This window comes from Coloeus monedula (genome assembly GCF_965178545.1).
Source record: "Coloeus monedula genome assembly, chromosome: 2".
Classification (NCBI taxonomy): Eukaryota; Metazoa; Chordata; class Aves; order Passeriformes; family Corvidae; genus Coloeus; species Coloeus monedula.
In genome coordinates, this window is record NC_138782.1 from 15,893,547 (window position 1) to 15,904,687 (window position 11,141).

Consider the following 11,141-nt stretch of genomic DNA (forward strand, 5'->3'; position numbering starts at 1 on the left):
TTACTCCAGCAGAAAGCCCTTGGAACAGTTGAGTTTCTGAAGGCTTATGGAAAACACAGACTACAGGGTTTCCAAACATTTGTGAGACAGACATATTTCTATGTGGAAAAGGTATGTGCTTGAAAGAGTTGTAAATGTTTAAACAGAAACTGGCTTTAATTCTAGAGAAAGATAGAAAACTTTAAATTTTAAATGGATTATTCCAAATACAAAGAAAAGCCACGTTCATTCCCTGAGTGCTCAAAAGCAGTTTCCCAGAAGGCTTCTGGCTTTTAAACCTGTAGAGGTTACAGAGCAGAGTGGCTTCTGCAGGGATCTCCACAGGATGGGAGGGACAGAACATACCTTCCCCTGGCTCCTATGTGACAACCTGCCCTGCATGAAGGGAGAAACTTGGCCTCAGTCCCCACTCCTGGCACATTAACAGTGTTACATCCCGAAATCACAAGGCACTCTGGTACCTGAGGAAAAAGAAACAAGTGAAACACGTGGCAAATGCAGAACAGACAGGGCCCGAAGGCTTTGAAGTGTCAACACAGACAAGTATACATGTATATGTGTGTGTATGTATATATAATATACATAAATATATATGTATAAATATAAACAATGAACAAAACATTAACTTTCCAGCCTTATTTTTGCAAGCAATGCATGATTTTTACGCCCATGGCTGGCAGTGTGCACAACTCCCTGCGGCAGATGAAATTAACATTTATAATATTTTTAATATTTATTTACTTGTAAAACAGGCTGAAGAGGCTGCTGGTCTGGAGTGAACAAGCATCGGAACCATGGGACACAGCCAGGCAGGGATCAGGAATGAGGCTGCTGACTGGGCCAGTGGCAAACGAGGCCTTGCACCAAGGCACAATATTGCACCCACCTCCAATTTTCTAAATTGTGTTAAAAATTCACTGCAGCATGGGGGAACATTTAAGGAAAATAAGTAGGGTAAATTTGGACACATATTTGTAACAAATATTTATAACACTGGGATGTGTAGAATAGATGATAAAATTCTTACCAGAGTACAGACACCAAAAAAATGATTTTATTTAACATGTCATTCATATTCTGTGTCTTGTATTTGGTGCTACTGCTGTCCTCCCACCTCTCATCTTATTCTAGAAAAAAAACCAAACTAATTACTCCAAACATGCAGGCCTAAACCAGAAGTGATAATTGAAGAAAACAGCTCAACGCATCTAGCAAACGATGAGCTCGCATATTTTGGCTTTAGGAGCTGGTATCACTGCATATCTACTCTCAATAAAATTGACTTCTTCTCTGATTAAACCTGTTCAACTAGTCCTGTTTATTATTTTTTTAAACATAGTAATTGAAATAGTAATTAACTCTTTGAACTTAAACATCTATATTTCTAATAACATGTTAAGATGTGTATACAGGTACTTAATGTATCCACTGCGGTTTATGAAGATGGAGGATTTAAATGGATTCAGATGTGGTGTTTACGCTTTAGAAGAGATTTCTAAAAGCCAAACTACCATACATGCATCAAATTCAGCATTTCCAGAAGTATTAGTAATAAGTATTAGAGCAGGGCTTCAGTATGTGTGTGATCCTAGGCATTGTTCATTGGTTGACATTTAAAATCCTTGTTTCAAAAAATATCCACATAAATTTCGTTTTGTTAGAAGCAATTTCAGTAAATGACTCAAGATGCTTCAGGGCAGAAATTGTGTATACAAACCTACACCTCCCTCATCTCCACAAATCTCTCTAACCTTCCTTCCCTACATTTTACAGTCTACCTAGGCATACTCTGGCCATGGTTTTATATGGGGACCATTTATAGCACCACAACAAATTTGTGTCCAAATCCTTGGTTAAGCACTGAGCATCCAACAGCTGGAACAGAATTGCTGAAAGACATTGTCATTGTGAAAACTTGCAGTGAGCCAGTACCTGGAGACAGATAAGCAGCAAAGATACTTGCACACTTCAGAGTCTTCTCTTTGTCTCTCTCCCTTTTTTCTCTCCGGTGTTCCCAGGATGAGCTCAGCCCAAAACATGAGTTAGGACAAGCAGAGCCTAATGGCAGACTTCTCATTTAATTAAAGGAGACAGGATAATTAGAATGATTCCTAACCTAAACTATACTAAACACCAAAATCATAATGAATTCTGGCACTAGGCCGACTCAGTTTTCAGACACTTCTGTGCTTAATTTTATCTGCAGAACTATCCCTGGTGTTATTATTGCAGTAATTGTCTGTTCCCGCCATGGATACCTCTGTAGTTTTTGAGTTTCGCAGACCAGTCACAGACATTCCCAAGGGTCAGTGTTCTGAAAAAAAAGTGACTTGGATATTTAAAAAAAAAAAAAAAAAATCTGTTAGGACCAATTCCTACACAATGTTTGTTTGTTCAGCGCACAAAAGGAAACTGCACTTTGTTCTCCAAGAAAGCTGGCAGTGCCGCGGACATCGTTACATTGGCTCCAAGTCCCAGTAGGCCAATTCAGATGGCTCACAGTATATTTTTCCGAACCTGTGCAGAGCTGACCAGTCCACCAGAGAGCTTTGATGAGGTTTTTGAGGCCAAAATGAGACCAGTGTGCACACACCACATCTGGCATTTTCATGAGCAGTAGGTGGCAGGATGCTGGTTTAAGATTCAGTGTTGTTAAATACAGTGTTAAATACAAAAAGCAAAATTTTGTGTACCTGATAGTGAACTGCATGAAATTGTTTCCCCCTGCCAGGTAGGATGGTCACGCTGCTGGAGCAAGCCCTTATTTTGCTAGTCAGAAATGCACCTCAGTGATAACCTGACCTGAGCACCCACCCCTGCACAAAAACAAAGGCACTTCCTGCTCCTAAGTACTTTGCATTTATGCCAACAGGCAACATGACTCACGCCCTTTACTTTTAAACAGTGGTTTCACTTCAAAATGTCTCTGGCTGACCTGGTTTGGCTGGATCCCTCCTGAGTGGTGCCCAAATCCACGCGCTAGAACACCTGCAGATCTTAACAGTGCATAATGTTGTGCTGCACTGGAGTTATTTACCCTATTTCTCACTTGTCTCGTAAAGAAAAATCCACTGTTGTGTGGCTCAGAGGTTATTCTGTAAAGCACTGGTGTTACTTGTCTTACACAGCCCTGGTCAAGGCACGTGGCACGAGGACCGCGTGGTGCAAAGGCAATTAGGCAAGTGGGGCTGAAAACCACACCACAATCTAAAAGATACCCAGCTTGCTTGGTTACTTCTCTGTTCCCTTTCTCTATATGTAATGACATTTCTCAGAGCACATTTCCCCCAGTTACAACCTCTGCCGACATTGCAACAGCCTTTGGTGAAGCTGTGGTGGCTGCAAAGCGATTCTCTGGACTGGCTGAGTTCAGGCTCTGTGGAAGTGCAGCAACTTCACTGGCCACTTCAGCACTGAGACACCATGTGAGCTTTTACCTGAAGGAGGGAGAAAAAGATATAATCCAGGTGGAATTGCAGAGCAGCTCCTGATGGCCAGAAAAGCCAGGGCTGCTTTTGCAGGCTGAAGCGGGCAAGGCTAAGCAGAAATCAGGAGATCATCACTGCATCCTCAAGCCTTGCTCCAAAGTTGGGGTTTTACAGTATTTTCAAGTTTGAAGGAGAGTTGTTTGGGGTTTTTTTCTGTGCATAAATCTGCATCTGTTGGCATGAAAACATGTTTTTCAGTAGTCCCAGTGGTTCACATAGGCTTGGAGCAGGATGGGGTAGCAAAACACTCAGAAACACCATAATATCCAGACTACTAAAGCTGGTTTGTAGACAGCTATTGATCCAGCATTGCTCGCAGTTCCTCTTTTCCTCTGCAGCCCTCACTTCAAAAAGGTCTGTTTCATAAATGCACAAAATCTGTGGAGGCTTCTCCCATTACTTCAAAGGAGAACCTCAGGGAAAGGCCTTTCTTTATATCCTTTCTTGCCTACATATTTATATTTCAGTGAAGGAACTGTGCAGGTCACTGAAAATGCAAACTTTGCCAGTGATGCTGCTGCTCTGCTGTTCACTTGAAACCCAGTTTTGCTTTCAAGTTCAAAATGAGAGGCTTTCCTCTTCCTGCACACAGCTGCCAAACGCTCCTCGAGCCTTCCGAGGCGCAGCACGTTTCCTTCGCCAGGAGAGGGGAATTTCCTCTTTTCAAAGCATCAAATCCCTCTCCACACCGCAGCCTATCCCTGATTACTGTATACAGCCTCTCAGAAAACTGAAAAAAAAGTGAAATATGACTTGTTTGGCCACCTTGTATTTTTTCAGTTGCTTTGCTCATTAATTGTACTTGTCTGAACCTTCCTTTCCTTGCAGGAGTGTGAATAAGGAGTTAAAATCAGCACTTTTAAGACCAAAGGGAGCCCAGTTTCTGCTTTTTTTTTTTTTTTCCACACTCCCCAGGTGTCCATAAGTCAGCACCAAAGATTTCCAGTGACTTTCTTTTGCAAAATGAGAGCCCTGATAGTCTTTAGTGATTTATGCCCACTCATCCTCTTTCTTTTGCCTTATTCTTATTAGCATAGTAGAGCTGTTTTGGCTTTGCCATGGCTTTTCATGTGCTTGCAAACAAACAAAGTATCACAGCTCCCAAGGGGCCTGGGAGGAATGGAGTCATACACTGGAGAGAAGTCATCTCTAACTTCAGAGTTAAAACAAATCAGAGCTTACAGGCTTATAAACATGCAAGAAACTGTTCATAAATACGTAAGAAATCTCTAACTGCAAATCTCATTATATAGGCTATATGTTGCAAACAATCAACCATATATTACTGCTATAGAATTTATAACTATACAGTTATGCAGAATGATGTAATTTATAATATAAACCCCCATGCATTATGTATATATGTATGTAATATAAACACTTCTGAAACTTTATAATACAAAATTTATTTGGTAAAGACAGCTATGAGCCTTCTCTGAAATTCCTGAAAGTACTTTTTACTTGAAATCTGCTCAACACTCTTAAAATCTAGTTTATAGTTCCACACATTCAATGTGTAAGAAGTCTGCCTGTAAGCGTTTCCAGAAGCAATGTGTTTGAGCCTTACTGTTTTGTTTCTCAGACAGGAAAAGTATTGTATCACTGGCATCCTGAGCAGCTGCTCCAGGGAGGGCAATTCTGAGTTACAGTCTTCAGCCATGCTGCCTGTCACAGCGATTTCTCCTAAGCTCCTGCAAGTTACCCCGTTTGAGAACATGGCACAGTGCGAACGTGAAGCAAAACACGAAAAGAAAGGGGGTAAAAAAAGAAAGAAAAAAAAAAGGAGAAAGGAAAAAAGAAAGAAAAAAGTAAGAAAAGAGAAAGAAGAAAAAAGCAGTTCAAGCTTCTGATTTTAATCTATTTTGTTTCTTTCATTACTTCTTTGCATATTTCTTCCCACCTCTCATTATCCCATTACAAAGCAGCCAAACTTGCCTAACGTCTATGCTAGCAGCAAGGGAGCAGAGCTGAGCTTTGATGTTGTGTTCTGGATATGTGTAGCTTCATGTGAGGAGCAAAACAAACCCTCAACCATTCCTGCTCCCTAAATTTCATGCTCAGGGTGTGAATGCTGGGCTGCATGGCACAGCAGGGGCACAGGGAGGGAAGAAGCAGCGCTGTGCCCTTCCCAGAGCGGCATTACTGCAGTGACACCACAACCATACAGACTTGTTGCCAACCTGAAGTATTGAGAGGCTTGGATTTGGGATCATTCATTTGATGCCTGGAAGCCCCACAGCTTAGAAGAGATCTTTTTAATTTATTTTTTTTCCCTAATGCAAGCTGTTACCTCTCAGTAGAAATAGCTTTGAGAGATGTTCTGAAAGAAACCACAGACACCAAGATCATGGCGAGCTGCCTCTGGGCTTCACCTTTTGGTCTCAGGGGTTCGTTTCCTGCAGGATCATACAGATTGGGGGTAAATGGGACAAGGCCGAGGGAAGAAACTCTATAATGAATTAGACATCCTTTGCATAAAACACGGCTACTTTATTCACAGCTCTGGTACCCTTGCAGCCTAGTCTGCACAGTCTAATCTAGGCTGTATTTCTCTCTGGTATATAGGACACAGAACAAAATAATTTTCAAATAGCAGGGGTAAAATTAACAAATACACAGATCATTAAGGATCATCTGGTTTTGGTAATGAGAATAAGACCTCCACCTAAACTGATGGAAGCTAGAGTACTGTGCTGGTAAGAAACATGGGAACATTAACCATATCCAACAGGATGTTAAGGCTGTGGGCTATCCCTTGCCTCACTGGTATTACTGTAATTCCATGTGCCTTTGGAGCACATATTTCAGCTGCTGTAGTTTGTGTGTGACCGTCACTGAGCAGATCCCAACAGCCCCCTCGCCTGTCTGTGTGCCTACACTGAAGGCCTGCTTTGGTGACTTGGTGACATTGGCTGCTGCAGGCTGGCAGCTTGTTTTAAAGGATGAACAACCCACACAGTGTTCACAGCGTGGAAGGAAAAGGCACACACGAGTTATCCTGGTTTCTTCCCTCTCCTTCACTGACAATTGCACCTCTCAGCAGCAGTCCCCTGCAGGACCACGTTGTTACAGGGTTTTTGCTAGACAAGGGAGCGGTCTGCAAGCCCAAACTGATGGCTCTGAACTGGCACTCACTGGTTTTAGGGGAGGACCCACCTTCCTGCTGCCACAGCCAGATCTTCCCTCTCCTGTGCTTTCTGAGGCCCCTTGGAAAAGCTTTCGTGGAGACAAAAGAAAGAACAACTCTTGCACCACAGTTTACTTGTTCTGATATCTGGACCACCCCAGGAATTGTTCTCACCTAAAAAAAAAAAAAAAGGCTTTGTTTCACTAGCTTGATAAATTATTTTTTCCAGGAAACAAAGTTTCCTCTACATTTTATCTATTGAATTTGTAGCAGCAAATTCCATCTGTAACAGCTTCAGTGGCTGTTGCAACTCTCCCTTCAAAGAGCTTTCATTACTAAAGCTTGTGGGGGGATATTTATCACTGGATAAAACCACACAATGCAGTGACTGCAGAACCAGAATTAGGTGACTGCACGATGTGATTTTTGAACTAGTGTCTATTGCCCTCTCAATATATGTATTTCTTTTATATCTTTGAGGAAGCCATCTGAAAGCCACCCCAAGTGCGAGTTGAGGCAGACAGGAAGGGGAATGACACTTGCTAAATCTACTTCCACATTCTACCTGAAAAACAGGATTTATTTGTTGTGTACATCTAACAAGCGGATGATACAGCACGGGTATGAGTTGAGAAAGCTGCCCTGTGCCAGTGTTACTGATATGTTATTAACTAAAGGATACCCCTCAGCACTGAAGTGGCAGCACAGTTCGCTCTTTTCAAATGCCTACCACGGGATGAGAGATGTTCTCCGAGTGGTTTTGTGTCCAGCTCCAACGCTGCAATAGTCTTCAGCTCTCATGAAGCAGCAGTTTGCCCAAGGGTGTGCAAGTGACTTCCCTTCATTCTTGGATTCACTCCCCTCATCAAAAATCCATGTGAATCAGCAGTTCACATGTGTACGCATGCAGCCAGCCTGTAAAGATCAGGGCTGTGGGCAGGGGTTTGCATCATTATCAGCCCTCTCTGACGGAGTACCACACAGTACTGGGAGAGTTCAAGGTAAATTACGCTTTTCTCAGCAAGGCCCACGTCCACAGCAACTTCACAGGCAAAACCAGAGAGGATAACACTCCCAGAGCACAAGGGACCATTTACCAGACCCTGCCTTGCGCGTTGGAGCACGAACCATGAACCTGTGGTTTCTGGCTTGACAGGCTGCAATCAGACCGGCGGAAAGCCAAGCAATCAGTGCAGGCTGTGCCTCCTCACGCTAGGTGTGTGTTAAACACATCGCAATTAGCATGCTAATTATCTGTGAGGAAAGCGGCGGTAAGGCGTCCAGCCCTGCCTCCTCCTGGGAAGGGGAGAAAGTACTTGCTAGACACAAAGTATCTCACAGTGTTCAAGTTTTTTTTCCCTATTTTCCATGAAAGTGGAATCCACTGCTTTGTAGAGGTAGGACTGAACAAAAGGCTTGAGTTTCTTCATTTTCCTCTGTGTTTTCCTCAGTCACTGGCAGATCACCGAGGGCTCATCGGCTGAGAATGGCAGCACTTCCTTACAAAGCAGTTTGACCTGGCTGCCACCGAGGCATGGCCCGGGGTACACACAGTGGTCTCCTGATGCACCCCTGGGCTCAATTCCGAAGCCAGGAGCCTGTGAGAGAGTGTGTGTGTCTGTGTGGTGTGTTTGGGAGCCAGGGCTTGTGCTGTCTTCCCCAGCACACAGCTGTGACCTCGTCCTGGCCTACTTTAGATGTTGTTCTTGGGCTTATGCCCCACTTAGCCAAGTAAAACCGAGTCTGATTTACGAGGTGTTGATCTTTAACAGCCTATGCAAAAAAAAAAAAAAAAAAAAAAAAAAAAAAAAAAAAAAAAAAAAAAAAAAAAAGCCAAGGCTGAGGCACTTCTCATCCCTGCTCTTTCTCCCTTCCCACCCTAGTTTTTGGGAAATAACGTACAGTATAAAGTCTTGCCCTGGCGCTTCTTTCATGGTCTGTTCCTTCCCCACCTGTACTTAATGCTTGTTAGAGGCCTCCAAGAGCAAAGCATGCATTTGCTGTGCCACAACACTGGTGTGTTATTTACCATATTGTACTTCTGCAACATGATTTTAATGACCTGAAATGCAGAAATATTTGTCTACCATTTTGCAAGAGTAATTTCAATCTGTGGTGATAAAAGGTGCCAGTTTTTATCTGTGGTTTCAGCATTGTGAGGTTCACGGTTTGTACACAGGCTAATTCACAAGTGAAGATGCTGTGCAGCACAGAAAGGATCGATCTTGTGCCTACTGGATTCACCGTCAGCTTCCACATAGTGCAGAAAGCTGGCAAGGCTGCTTTGGCTGGAAAATTGCAGGAACTAATTGGGAACACTCTTTCATTAGTAAACAGCATCCAGCCCTGAATAGCATGCTTTGAACAAGCAAATGAATTTTTATCTGGAGAGAGTCCATAAAAGCACCAACCTTGAGGACCCCGAGGGAGCAGATCTCAGCAGAAGCTGCGGGTGTCGCACAAATCAAAAGGTATGGTATAAACACACAAGAATCTGCTCCTTCTGAAAGCCCAGGAGACTCCAAGGGAATCCGTTGTTGTGAACCTGATGCAAACCCCCCCCGGCACCATCGCAGCCCCCCCAAAGCGATCCCGACACCGCTGTGACCTACATTGCTCTTCCCAGCCGCGCTGCAGCTCCGAGCGCGTTCTGCAGGGTGAGCACGCAGCCCTCGCCTCCCGCAGCACCAGCAGCCGACCCTGCATCATTAGCGGCGCTGGCAGCCCACAGAGCAGTAATTGCAGGCATTATGAAGCAGCGACAGCGATGACAGGCTCAGAGGGCAGTGCCGTAATCAGGGGAATGTATAGACAAGAGCAATAATAGCATACAGGAACTCGGAGGAAGAAAACAAGAGGGTTATTGAAATATTCTTCAAGGAGTAGAAAGATCAGCTCAGATAGGAAGGAATCAAACTGGTGTTTCTTTTAATTCAAGTTCAACCTCAGCTACAATCTATACATTCAGGGCTAGCTCCAATTCAGACTACCAACAGACACACACACCCCACTGCTTCATATATGGAATTGAGCTAGATCACTTTGGACCTCAGCTGCACTAGAAGTATTTTAAAATATGAATTTCTATAAAGTTCTGAAAATATTCAAGAATAAATTTTTCTCTAGAACGTTTTTGTGTTGCTAGGCAAAAATGTAGGAATCACTCTTATTAAACCGTAGACTCAGGGGACAGAATGATGATTTAAATTTTGATTATTGAAATATATATTTTATAAGAGATTTTTAAAGTATTGACTGTCTTCAGAAAATTAAAAGTTTTAACATACTGGAAGTTACAAGTAAAAAAGCAGTAGCATCCCTTTAACATTACACCTGTGGCCTCACCAGCTGCACTTGGTAGCAGCTTGTGCATATTTTGATTTTAGGATGAGAACAGCATTTTATGCTAACTCCTAAAGCCTACCAGGTTTCATTGTATCCTATTTAGAGTGAGATACTTCTAGACAAACATGCAGCAGAGCAGCATCAGTTCTAGAAGTACCTGCCTTAGAAAAAAGGAACCGAGGATAATTCCTGTGGTCTTCTGGGTGCAGGTACATCTATAGTCGATATATATTCATTTACTGCTTGCTTTCCTCTCCTCTCCCAAAATAAGCAACACGCACTTCAATGTCATGTATTTAAATTCCTATAATTCCAACAACCAGGGCAGGACCTTCCCAGAAACAGGATATGTACCCAAGGCACAGCTAACCCGAGGTACTGGCACCATCTGCACTTCCAGGACTCCCCATCCATTTCTCCCCTTGGACTGCCAGGCTGCGGGAGTTCCTGCCTTTTCCCCAGCACCCGGACTAGCAAGGAGGACTTTACTACTGAAAAGCAAAGGAGTCGGTGAATATGGAAAGTGCGCTTGAGGTTCAGCGAGAGTTCACGGCTGAAGTTTGCAGGCGGAGCCCGACGCGGAGCGCGGCTCACCCCGCCCCGGAGGCAGCGAGTTCGCGGGGCCGCGCTGAGCGCCCGCCCACGCCCGGCGCCCGGGGCGCAGCTTTGCAGCGACTCCTCCACCTGCGTTCGGCCCTTGCTGGCCCCCAGGACAAGCTGGTGGCACCTGAGAGGTGTGGGGCGAGCAGCCAGGGGTTTTGCTCGGGTGTTTTCGGTGCTGTGGCCGATGAGAGCGCGGGCAGCGCCCGTCCCCTGTGCCCCCGATGGTTTCCTGTTAGCGGCCGCTGCTTTCGCTCCGGTCGGGCTCGCCCTGCAGCGAGGGGCTTCCCACACCAAAGGAAGGTTCAGTAATCTGTCGGGAATCAACCCCCCAGATGGCATGGCAAGAGTTTATAAGAAGGAATATATTGGATTATTTAGGTCAGCGTTAAGCTGCTTTATGCCTTTTGTTATTCTGTTCCCGAACAGATCGTGTTGTAATGTTCCCAAAGTGTAACATACTGTATCGGAGCATTGACCCTGTTGAGTTGCCTTAATAAAAACTTCAGACACTGCTCAGACACAAATTGCTCTCTATTAAAATAGTCTGAGCTGTGCTGGGTGTATGCTGTTGCAGCTCT